This window comes from Eschrichtius robustus, chromosome 6 (genome assembly GCF_028021215.1).
Source record: "Eschrichtius robustus isolate mEscRob2 chromosome 6, mEscRob2.pri, whole genome shotgun sequence".
Lineage (NCBI taxonomy): Eukaryota > Metazoa > Chordata > Mammalia > Artiodactyla > Eschrichtiidae > Eschrichtius > Eschrichtius robustus.
In genome coordinates this window covers 60,624,709-60,637,715 of record NC_090829.1, presented here as the reverse complement: position 1 = coordinate 60,637,715, position 13,007 = coordinate 60,624,709, and positions in this window count along the sequence as shown.

Below are 13,007 nucleotides of genomic sequence, written 5' to 3'. Positions count from 1 at the left end.
CCAAGAGCATCAAGATATACCTTTAAATTATGAGAATTTAAACTGTTTTAATGATATGAGCTAACTAAATAAGTTATTTCTAAACTCAATAAGCCCAAAGTTAGGGCCCAGGGCCTAACCTCCCTTAAGTGATACTTAAAATCATAGAGCTCTCTGGATAAGCTATTTACAACTGTGAGTGAGCTTCTCCTAATTATTTAGTAATAATCATAATGCACTGTCAGAGAATACAGTGAAGTCTTGAGGGATATTGATTTCTAAAAACATTCCCATGCTCAGATTGACACCCTCTGAAGTTTGTGGCCAAAAAGCAGTTTTTATCACTCACTTGTTCTGTGGCTGGTCCCAGATTCGAGGAGGCCAACTGTACAATTAAACTGCCTCTGCTGGCCTGCAATATAGTATTCTACTGGGAAGTAAGGATACAGAGTATATATGAAGTATATTTCACCAGTGGTATATAACCGGTTTTTAGCAGCCCAAACTAAATCACTTGGAATTTTGCCAAACTCAAAAAGAGGGGGAAAAAAGCCATAACAATCTTCTTTCTGCTAAGAATAATTATGTGAAATGTTCCCAGTGGGGTTGCCACCTTATTAAGTACCCAATTGTGATCCACGGCTGCTAGGGACTGGCTAAAAACATGATGAATGCGTTGTACAAGATCTATAAAAAGGACAAGCAAAGTTAAATAGGTATGTTATTTGGAAGCATAAATGCAGCTGAAGTTCAGGGGCTCCATATGAAAGCACATCTTTAAGGTAATTATTGGGCATTACTATACTTCCATAATGTTGAAGAATGGCCATCACTATCTAATTTCATTCCTTCTCTAGATTTATGTCTACATCTACTCCAAAGGGCAATTTAGAGAAATGATGCTACAAATTTAATTATTTTATTATTATTTAAAGAATCAAATGTCAATCACTATGAACATCTTTTACAAGGCACAGTCTTTTTTAAAAAATTTAATTCATGCCATTCTGCAAGAATAAGCTAGTATTTTAGTCACTACAAAGGGTTAAAATACAGATGCTGTGAATGAAATGCATAATCCTTAAGGCCTTAGAGCATTAAGACATATCTGCTCCTTAGGGTCCATCTTTGTCCATAATCAATTTCTTCCCTTGGAGGACATTAATTGTCTCTAATGATAGCTTTCCATCAATACATCCTTGATCTTAAAAGGCCTGTACAGCTTTTTCCTTTATTCAATCAAATCATCTCTACAATTGCCCCCCTTTAGTAAGATAATACCTTTTAAGCCTTGTATTTTAATATAAAAAATAAGAGGTAGCTGCAAATTCTAATGGCAGTGCTAACATTTGAGAACCAGGATGATGGCTTCCATTATCCTAAATAATGTTTGAAGATTATAGAAAGCACTGTGTTTCAAAAGGTGGAAACTAATCCACCACTTTCAAATTATTCCCTGTATAAAAATCTGTCCGGACATTAGGATGAGTTTTTTGCCCCAATGATGGCTCTGTATATTTAAATATCTGAATATAAAAGATAATTTTTCAGTGCTAAAAAAGGCAAATAATTGCTATTTATAAGAACAAAATGCTGAATAATTCAAGGAATTGACAACTTTAAACACCAAAGCCTTTTATTTCGTTATTCCTCTGATAAGCCATTCCCACACTTCACTCAAGCCACCACAACCCTAATCAGTAGTTACTAAAACTATTTAATTTCATGGTGTCAAAAAAAAAAAAAGACCTCAGTCTCTTTGCGACCCACTAACAATATCTTGCTTTCCCCACCCATTTGCTTCTTCAAACATGTTTTTCTAAAAGTGCGGAAATTCTCTCTCTCTCTCTCTCTCTCTCTCTCTATATATATATATATTTGCCATTCTACGGATTTGTTTCCATTCAAACAGAGGATTGCTCTTGCACTGCTTTATCTAGGTTACCCAAGACAAATCTGTGTTTCTGTACATGGCCTAACAACAGCTTCTGCAGAGATTGCCCTAATATTTACAATAGGTAAGGGACCTTGAGAAGAGATACTGATAGGACAAAAGCCGTCTACCCTACAGAATACTTCTTTGGGTAATTTCTATATTCAGTAGGAACATAGCAAAATTTCCGTGATGCATATAAAGTATCATTCTTCTCACTGCAAGGTTAGGAAGCCCTTCTTGCCAGTCCTGGCTTACATGTGTGCTTTCTCTCTTACTTACAAAAAATCTGCCAGCATTCTAGGAAATAGACGAAGAGACTCTGTGGAATGTAATTAACTGCAGAGCTCAGGTGATTAAAAAACCGATTAAAAGAAAATCACAGACACAACACAGAAAAGAACTTATTCACTGAAAAAAAAAAATAAGGTGAGGGGGAGGTAAACAGAAAAATTAGTAATTTGTTTAGGGTTTCTCTAGTAATATGTGCAATTCTAGGTGCTAAATTTACGTTATGAATTAAAATACCAGCAATATTTCATAAATACATTGGCTTCAGAAAGAATAATAAAAGAAATATCAGAATTCTGTATGGAAGGAAAATGTGTATATGTAGGTAGATAATATCACCCTAACAAATATCAAACCTAAACAAAACACACACAAAAGTGAGACCAGTTAACAACCAAGATAAGAGATGAAAATTGCCACTGAAGCCGATCAACTTTATTCAATGCCCTGATAAGCACTTATTTGCTCTTCCCCATTATGCTTTCTTAGTATTTATAAATTCTCATTTAATTATGCTGGCAAGTGGTAATTGTCAAATAAAGCTCAGATAGGCATAAGCCCTCAGGCTGCACATGACAGAAAAATATCTGTTAAAGCTGGGCTGATTCACACGCTTAGGAAATAATTTCCTTTCTTCTTTTTATCCTTGCCAACAAATTATATGAACTGGCACTTTGTGCTTTGTAGGCATTTTGAAGTCTATGCAGATTATAGAAAAGAAAAATTAGTTGTTTCAATATCTACCATTCCTAAATTATTCTGCTGATTTAAGACATCATGTACGGAGAGAACAAAAGAGTGCAAAGATCAAGAAATTCAAACCTTCCTCTACTTATAGTTTATACTCTGGGTCATTTTCAATTGAGGAAATCAAGATTTGGAGAATTATTTTACATATTGTATAATGGATTTTACATAAAGTAGGAATTGGAACATGACATTCATCCCATTAGGAGAGATACAGAAATCTCTTTTTCCTTAAGTCTCTTACTACTTAGGTTTAATTAGTACCCTTCCACCCCACCTCTTTTGTATCGAGTATTATAATTTTTTTCCCAGCTAGTTGCAGCACTCCAGCTGTGGAGCATAAACACAAATAGAGGATTATAATGCATACAAAAAGATAAGTTGAACACCAAGAGGCAATTTAATTTACATCTAATATTTAGACAGAATGTTACGTTTTGGTTATATATGTAGAGCCACTTGTGAATTATTTTTATTTGCAAGGCTGAGCAGAGAAGGGACAGAGGACTATTCGTTCCCCTATCTTTTGCTTGGAGGGGGAGAGGGGTGGGGATGGGGGAGAGAAAGCAAAACTATAAAAAAAAAAAAAAAAAAAAAAAAAAGTCTAAGGAAACTCAAGTTCCTGCAGTGAGCAAAGTCAGTACCACCTCCTCTCTCGTCATTCCTCTTCTCCCTCCCTGGACTCCAGCCACCCTGGGCTACTCTGGGGACCTTGAATGTGGCACATTCCCTCCTGCCTCAGGGTGTTTGCACGTGTTCTTCCCACTGCTTGGAAAGTTCTTTTACAACTTCAACCCCACTCTCTTCTCCACCTCCAATCCCTTCAATCTACTTCTGTCCCACTCATTCTGCAGATCCCAATTCAAACATCCTTTCCTCAGGAAAGCTTTCTCTGACCCCCACTGTCAGATCCAGATAAGATCATCGGTGTTATTACATCCCTCATAGCCCTTATTACAGTTTAAGAAAAGAATAATAATACAAATATAAAACATTTATTATGTGCCAGGCTACTAGACGTTTTAACAAATACCTCACAGCAACCTTGTGGAGGAAGATGACAAGTCACGGAGACATTAGATCGCTTGCCCAAGATTCCACAGCTAGAAAGTGGTGGAGCCAGGACTCGACCCATGTCTGGGTCCACAGTATGTGCTCTTAGCTACTGCTTCTTATTGCCATATTTATCTGCACGATTACCTAGCCACTATTTGTCAACTCCCCTTGTCCCCCAGACTCTAGTCGGGAAGTACCATGAAGCCAGCAATCAAGTTTATTTTGCTCAAGTCTGATCCATCCATAATAGGAACTTAATAATTATTGAATCAGTGAATGAAACTTAGCTCAAAATAAAGACATGGTTTAGAAGCTGAAGACTGCTGAATCTCTCAGTTATTTTATCTGCCAATGCAGTTCCTCCATATTTGGAGACCTGTCTGCTTCATTAATCCTGTGAGGTGGCTTAGCCTAACAGACAGAACTTCATGTATCTTTGCTTCAGTGAGTAAGGTGCTTTTATTTTTTAATGGTTTAATTCCTTTTATTGTAAGGCTGTAAGTAAAAACCAAAATGTTTAAGTGTCATTGATACTTTAAAGAATATAAATTCTATAAAAAAGCAAGGCCATTGGCATAGATTTTTTATTTTGAGACTGAGTAGATATTGAAGCTAGTAGCATATATTTTAATACTGACTCAGAAACACTCCAAATGCATAGAAACATTGGTACATTTGACATATTATGCAGTCAGAATACAGAGTGCACCCCAGGTACAATCTGTGTGTTATTAATACTTATTCAGAGTCAACAAGAAATGTTAACAATGTTTCACAAAACTGTGTAACTAATATTTGAATATGCAGTCTAACCTTGAATAATTCAATTCTTTATACCCCAAAATGAGCACTATTCATTTGAAAACTTAGCCATTTTCCTGGTTTTGCATTGCTTGTGCATACTTTTAGAGCATTTTAGTACACGATGTGGGCTCTTCAGTAAGTGATGTAAATTTTCTTTTTTAAAAGGAAATAAAATCCTTTTTAGTAATCAAAATATAAAAACACATCCAGACTGGCACTTGGGAAAGTGAACATAACCTCAATTCAGGCAGCTCTTTTTAAATAAGAGATGTTCCCACACAGGCTCTTAATTGAGAATTGGAAAGCTAAACTGCATTCGTATCTTGGTATTCATAAATGGTTTTCAGCTACTTATTTATTTCCATCAGCATTACTCTAACCCAGTCAAATACTCGTCTAAAACGAAGTCGCCATTTTCAAAGAATATTTTGCATCTTCTGTGTTACGTTGTTTCTGCCACTTTAGTCTATTCAGTACATTGTTGTAGCACTGAAGCACTTTCCATTATAATTAGGAAGTTAGCTTTTTAAAAAATAAAGCATTTACTTCTCATTTCCATAAAAACAAAACACAACAAAATAAAAATCTCTTCCATTTGAAAGGTGAAGGAACCAAGGCATGGAAAACTAGGTGCCTTGCTCAAAAAATAAAAATTAAGATATGGGCCAATAACAAATCATTTTGCTTAAAAAACAGTTGTTTCTGTACAATCACACACATTCACATGTTTTACCTGGAAGGGTAGTGCAGATACACTATCAGTAAGGCCATCAATACAAGCTAAATTCTTTTTTATTTAAAAATCCCAATATTTATAAATTACATATAATCTCTTTCTCTCCCCACTTCTCCCTCCTCTTCCTCCTCCTCCTTCTGTACCATGGCTAGCAGATAATATTCTGGGTGACCCCAAGGCCTAAGACCCTGGCAAGCATCTTCTGATTCTTCAGAAAAAGAATAAGATATGTTGAGTATAGTTTGAGAATAGTTAAGCATAGTGATTATATTCCAGGGCTCTGCATCCTGGCCACCAAATGTGGATATGTGCTAATTCTTTTCCACTAGCCCGAGGGTTCTGGGAACTTGTAAATCAAATTCCTGACTGTTTTGTAACAAACAGAAGATTAGTGGATCCTTACAAATCACCAAACAGGATACTGGGGAGAAAGTGTAAGACAATAAAACTAATGTTTAAAGGGGGAGACAGAGAGAATCCACAGACATTTCAATCTGCTTTTTTAACCAATGTCCTGTTTATTGATCAAAATGTTATCAAGCTCTAAAAATACATAATTTATGCAATTGCAACTCCTCAGCTAACTTCAAAGCTTTTAGAACATAGCAAAACCATCTGTACACTACGAGCTAAATAAATATCTGTTGGCTGGTTTTTGAGTAAGAAAAACATTCTGGCACCATCCAACAGAAATATAATGTGAACCTTGTACGTAATTCTAAATGTTCTAGGAGCCACATTAAAAAAGTAAAGAGAAACAGGTGGAATTGATTTTGATAATACACTTCATATAACAAATGTATCCAAAGTAGTATCATTTCAACATGTATTGAATATAATAAATTATTGACAAATTTGATATTATTTCATCTTTGTACTAAGTCTTCAAGATCTAGTGTGAATTTTACATTACATCTCAGTTTAAACTAACCACATTTCAAGTGCTCGATAGCCATATATGGCTAGTGGTTACCACATTAGACAGCACAGACACTCGGTACCCTGTTAATTGAATGAGATTTGCTCTTTTCTCTTGTGCTCTAAGTTAATAATGTATTGGTATAGCTAATGACACTAGAATAATGTATTTTCCAATATATAAAACAAATTTTTTGGCAATGAATATATTTGAGATAGAGCTTGTTCTTCCCTAACCCCATAAAAAAGAAACATTCTTAACTGTATATGTTAGTTGAATTATCTTCATCAGTTCTACACAATAGTGATTAGAAGTGCTGATCAGCACTGCTACTGAATTTTTCAGTGAGTTTTGTACTGGAAATTAAGATAAACATAGAAAATATGTGAGGTAAGCTTTATAATTGGGGCTCTTAGGGTGAAAGTATGAGTCTATAACTGGTAGCATCTATGTACTTCTGTCTTATTTAATTCACCAAACATAAACTCCACAAAGCCTCCTGTGATGTACCCTGTCTGGTCTCTTAATCACTCAATTTTGAAATACTGTAATTATTGTTAATCTCTCTCTCCCTTTAACCCTATACTATATCAGTTACAAAATCTTGCCAATTCTGCCTCCAAAATGAATCTCATCTTTATTTCCATCTCTGCACTCTCACAGACTTAGATAGAGCCTTATTCATCTGACCCTTCTTGGACTGTGGCCACCCACAAGCTCCCAGTCTTCCGTTATCATAGGATAATGCTAATTAGAGATGCCCCGTTGAAACGTAGTTTGGAAAACATCACTCCTTGTTCACAGTCCTTTGATGTGAAGATATTCAACATATATAGGATACAGTCCTAACTTCTTTATCAGAGCCCTCTGCAATTTGATCCTAACTTACTTATATTAAACTACTACCTATAACTTACTGTATCTTACACTTAGACTCACTGCTCCATAAAATACTGACCTTTCCTGCTTTTGGCACATTCTAGTCTTTCACCCTGGAATGCCTTTCCTGCCTTAATCTTCAATTTTGTCTTCAAAACAAAACTTGAATCCTATCTTAAACTTTTCTAGATCCATCTATCTGTCAATCCAATAAATGTTTTATGATAGTTTTTGCTGTGTACCAAATACGAATGCAACAGAGATTTTTTTTTAAGTTTTTCTTGAATATTTCCTAAGTTGGTAAGTGATGTTTGCAAGATAATGTGATAAATGCTATAACCAACATATGCACAATGTGTTTTTGAAAGGCCAGAGGGGGACAAAAATTCTGCCTGGATATAGGGAAAATAGGAGCGATATTACAGGGGAGGTGATATCTGAGCAGGTGTCTTGAAGAATTAATATTAATTTGCAGGGTAGAGAAGAAGAGAATAATGTTCCTGACAGATGAAACTAACTATTCAAAGGGCACAAAAGTACACGATAGCGGAATGGAAAACAGCTTAGTATTACTAAAGAAAGGATGATATGCAAAATATTTAACAACCAGTGGGCATGTGTACTGACCAGTCAGAATTAACAGTGGTCTTACCTATACACGCCAGCTGAATATCAACCCAGAAACAAAGTCAATGAACGTGCTTGGCACAAAAAGAGTGGCAGGAAAGACTAGCTCAGTAACAGATTAGTAGGGCTATGATAATGATTTGAACTTATTTCAGTAGATAGGAGGGAACCACTGAAAGGTTTTAGACAAATGAAAGTCATGTTAGCAACTGTATTTTAGAAAGATCAACCAGGCAACCTATAGAGGCTGGATTTGAAGGAAAAGAAATAAAAGGCTGAGATGAGTTAGGTGATTGTCGTAGTCCAGATAAGAGATGAAATGTAGCTGAACTGAAAGCATAGCTGTGAAGACAGAGATAAAATATCAAATTCAAGGCATATTTAGGAGATACAAATTCACAGGATTTGATGAACAACTGAACATGAGGAATGGGAGACTGGTGGAAAGATAAATTATGCATTTGAGGTTTTTAGTGTGGAAAACTGATGTACAGTGATGCCATCAAACCAAACAGAGAATATAAAAAGGAGGAAAGGTTTCATTTTGTATATATAGCATTTAAAATATCTGAGGAACACAGTTGGGTATGTCCAGAAGACAGCTACAAATAGGAGACTAGAATCCAGGAGAGAGAAATATCTGGGAGTTATAACTCATTGTGTGATGGTTGAAATAAAGAATATAAATGAGTTTTCCTAGGGTGAGAAAAGAAGTAAGAAAAGGAAATGACTGAAGATAGAATCCTAGTGAAGATCATCACTTAAGGAATGGGAAGAAAAAAAAAATCAGTGTTCTGCCTTGTATTTATAGACCTCAGTCTTCTTCATTAGATCTTGAGATCCTGAAGGGCAGAAATCACATGTTATTTACCTTTGAGTACCATTAATGTTCACTAAGAGTGTTTGACACCTAGCAAGTTTGCATGCACACACACAAAATATTTGCTGAGTTGAAATAAGTTTCATCCTGGAACTCTTGGGGATAATATATGTTTTGTAGGACATTTGGTTAGATTGCTCTGCCTAGCTGTATCACTGCGTATGAAAATGGGCTCCTCGGTATTCCTTCCAAATTCACCCACAACCTTTGAATGCTTTTTCTCTGAACTAATGGTCCAATTTATTTCCCAATGGGCCACAAAGCCAGACATCTCATGAAGGCATCAGTTGGTCATTCAACAATATATCCACAGAGAAGCTCCTGCAGGATTGATAAATGAAATGATTACTGCACCTCTAACTTTCATCTCTGTAGAGAATGTGATGTTATGATAAGATTCAGATACACCTGTTCTGCCACTTCTTGGTGTACGGCAGGTACATGGCAAGTTATTTCACCTCCTTGAGTTTGTTTGCTTATCTGTAAAATTGGGATAATGTGACCTACCCCTTAGGCTCAGTGATGAGAACTAAATGCAACCTTGCAGTTAAAAGCATCAAACTCATTGTTCATTTAGTAGGGTCTTCATCTTTGGTAAGAATAAAACATTATTTTTTCCTTTGGATAAATTACTAGGAAGAAAAAAATATATTTCCCAGAAAAGTAACTGGAAGATATTAATTAATTACCTCATAAGTAAAATTCACATTAAGAATGGGTATTTGCAAAGGAATTCATAAAAACATGGCATAAAGTTTTTAAGTATAATAGAAAAAGGCATAAGTCCCTGTGTCAATAATTTCACCAATTTCAGAAAATCATTGAAGTACTCTTTTTAATGATTACTTTGACTGATTTCAGCACAATAGTGTTTGGGGGGGGGGGTTGTTTGTTTGTTTGTTTTACCACAGCAGAAGAACAGGCTAGAAGCAGAGAATGTAAGGGCTTAGGTAAAATTAAAGCAAATCAACTGAATTCCAAATTTGTGCAAGCCAATGTGTTAGACGCCAGGACAAAAATGCAAAGAACCCTCTGCCTTCACCTGAACCACTGACAAAATCCTGGGGCCCAGGAGAGGAACCATGGTTTTTGTTTAGTTTTATTGGCAGGATTTGTGGTGGATTGTTTGTCTTGATATCCTTATTTTTCCAAACAACAATGGAAAAGTCAACTTCCCTTTCTTGTTCCTAGAAGGAAAACTGAAAGGAGTAGTAGTAAAGTATATAAACAGCCAAAATCATCAAAACCTGTGGACATTTGGTAACCTCTAGAATGTCTTGATCACATTTAATCATTTCAGTAGGAAAGAGGTCAAAACCTCTAAAATTGAAGAAAGGTGAAAGTTAAAACCAAGGTAATAGCAGTCTGGTATAAACGACTAGCTCACAAACTAAAAAGTTCTAGATGTAGGGCTGCAAATAGAGAGAAAGATGTTCTAGCTCTAAGACAATCTTGGGCTTTTGCAGTAAAAAACGTGGGTTCCGGTCCTGGCTCTAGCCTTCACCAGCTGATTAATCCTAGACTTTGCCCCTTGGTTTCTTCAACTGGCAAAATCACTTAACACTATTAGCATTTTCTATTAGCATACTATTTGTATTAGCACACTCTTATGTGTGAAAGTGCTTTGTAAACTATAAAGCACTGTGCCAGTGTGAGCTTAGGTCATTGGCAGCAGCGCCATAAGGATTCTGACTCATTGGCAGCTGTGCTGTCCATTTGCACCTTTGTTTGATTGGTAGGAACTTGAAACTGTCTATTCCTTAAAATAGACTGTTCATAAACAAGGCAACTTATTGAAAAGTTCTGGTTTTCTTAGTTTTTCTTAACAGTCCTGCAACCAAATCCACAGTCCCAGCCAAGAGAAATATAAATAGATTTATGGTCCCAGATTTAAAGTTGAGGTTAACTATGGGAAGTGTTAAGGATTATTAGGGAATATAAATGGGTTCCTTATAATGCTTAAACTGTCCCCCACGATGTGACTCTCCAGTGTAAAACATCTTTGACATAAGGTTATGAAAACATTAAAATACTTTTTTATGCACCAATATATTTCTTTATGTGTGTGGTTTACTTCCAGTCTTTTTTGGGAAAGTTTATTATGAAATATATCTGATATCAATTAGTAAAAAAAAACAAACAACAATATAACAACTACCATATATTTACCATCAGCTTAGGAAGTAAAACGTTACCCCTAAAATTGAAGGCCCCTATTAATTCCTCCCCCATTTCACTATCTGCCCCAACCTCCTAAACAAAAGTCAAAATTATCCTCAATTTGCTATTTTAGATACTTAATAATAGCATATATTTCTTCTTAAGGTAAAGTTATTTTTCAAAATATCTTCTTCAGAATTTGTATGTTACCTGTCCCTAAACTGTCTGAAATCATAGACACATTCTTAAAGCTTGAGGTAAAAAATGAGAGAAAATGAGGTAATCTATGTGCAAGTCTATAACCTATTCTATAAATGTTGTTTATTGTTATCATTAGGAGTCAGGACTCTAGCCACTAAGTCTGAGATGATAGCTCCAACAAGGTTGGGCCCAATCCCCAGGTGACCCTGAGACGCATATAGGCCGCCTCACAATAATTGCTATCACTTATTGCATCCTTAACATATCATGATGCAAGTAGTCTTTCTCAAAACCCTTTGGTTAGACATTATCCTCCTTTTCCAAATGAGAAGACTGATTTCCACAGAGGTTAAACAAGTTGTCTAATGTCACACTGTTAATAAGGAGCAAACCTGAGATTTGAAGCCCATGCTCCTAAGTACTAGGCCATATCGCCTCCTTAGATTTGGCCAAAGCTGATTGGCATGGCTTGAATACCTCTATCCAGTCTCTTGCAGGCGCCATAATGCCAGCCTTCTCCCAACAGCAAGAACCAGACCACATGTCTCCAGACTTTCAATCCAGTATATCAAATTTACACAAAAGATTTTTAAAATTAAATCTTTACAGTGTCATCAGTGTCATCATGCGTTAGGTAATCCTATCAAATTAGGGAAATCAAAACATGTTTTCCCAATGTTTCATACGAAAGGGGGGATGTTTAAAACATGTCTAGATTCCCTCCAATTGTTTTCTTGCATGGAGCACCTGGATATGTCTTCTAGTTTTTTAGTTTTGATTGTTGTGGTTGCCACTGCTGCTGTTGTCATCAGCCCAGCCTCCAAATATCACCATTCTGCAAAAGCGGAAACTGAGCCTCAAAGAGGCCAAATGACTTTCCCAAAGTCCCACAGCTGGTGGCAAATCTGAGACTGGAATGTTAGCTTTCTCCTGCCGAGGTCAGTACCCTTCTGACAATATCACACTGCCTCTTGAGGAAATATAATAATCATTTTTCAGATTTCAAGTACAATGTAGATTTCTAATTTGGTATTCATTGATACCATGGCACCATAGCAGTGAGTCAACCTTGAATTAAAAGCTATGAACTTCTGACTCTTAAATATTAGAAGTATTTACCAAAATGATTCATTCCCCGCTGGGGTAAAGATTCAATTTTGAAAATTTCCAAATAACAGAAAATAGCTATTCTAAAAGAGAAGCTAGAATTTCAGGTTTACAGATTAATCTTTTAGAAAGAAGTCCCTAAGAGCTGAACTAGAGGGCAATTAAGTTCTTTTCTTATTAACTATAAAACAAATTCATCTTTAAAAAAAAAAGCAAAACAGTAAATACCTGAACTGCATTTAACACACAGAAAGAGGAAAAGGAGACGTAGGTAAATATGACCTTTCTTGCTCTGGCTCCATCTTGCTTTCATTGTCCTTTGTATTTACTTTCTCCTTGCAGACTAGAGTCCTGAGAAGAGTTACCCTACAATAAGGATCCCCAGCAAGTGGTTCTGCTATGTACATGCAATGTCTAAGGAATCTTAGTTCTGTTCCACCAAGAGTAAAGGAAGACTACACAGAAACGGATCATTTCTATAAGAAAGGATAAATGTGAAGATATACTCAAGATGTTAGGAAACCACAGATCAGGGAGACCTGACCCTGCCTCTAGGGTTTTCACTCCTGGTGAAACTGAGTCTTTAAGGATGCATACGTGTCAGCCAGACAGGGACAGTAACATGGCATTCCAGGCCAAAGAAATATTCATTGTGTGCAGGGAAAGAATAGCAGTTTGATGTTACTAA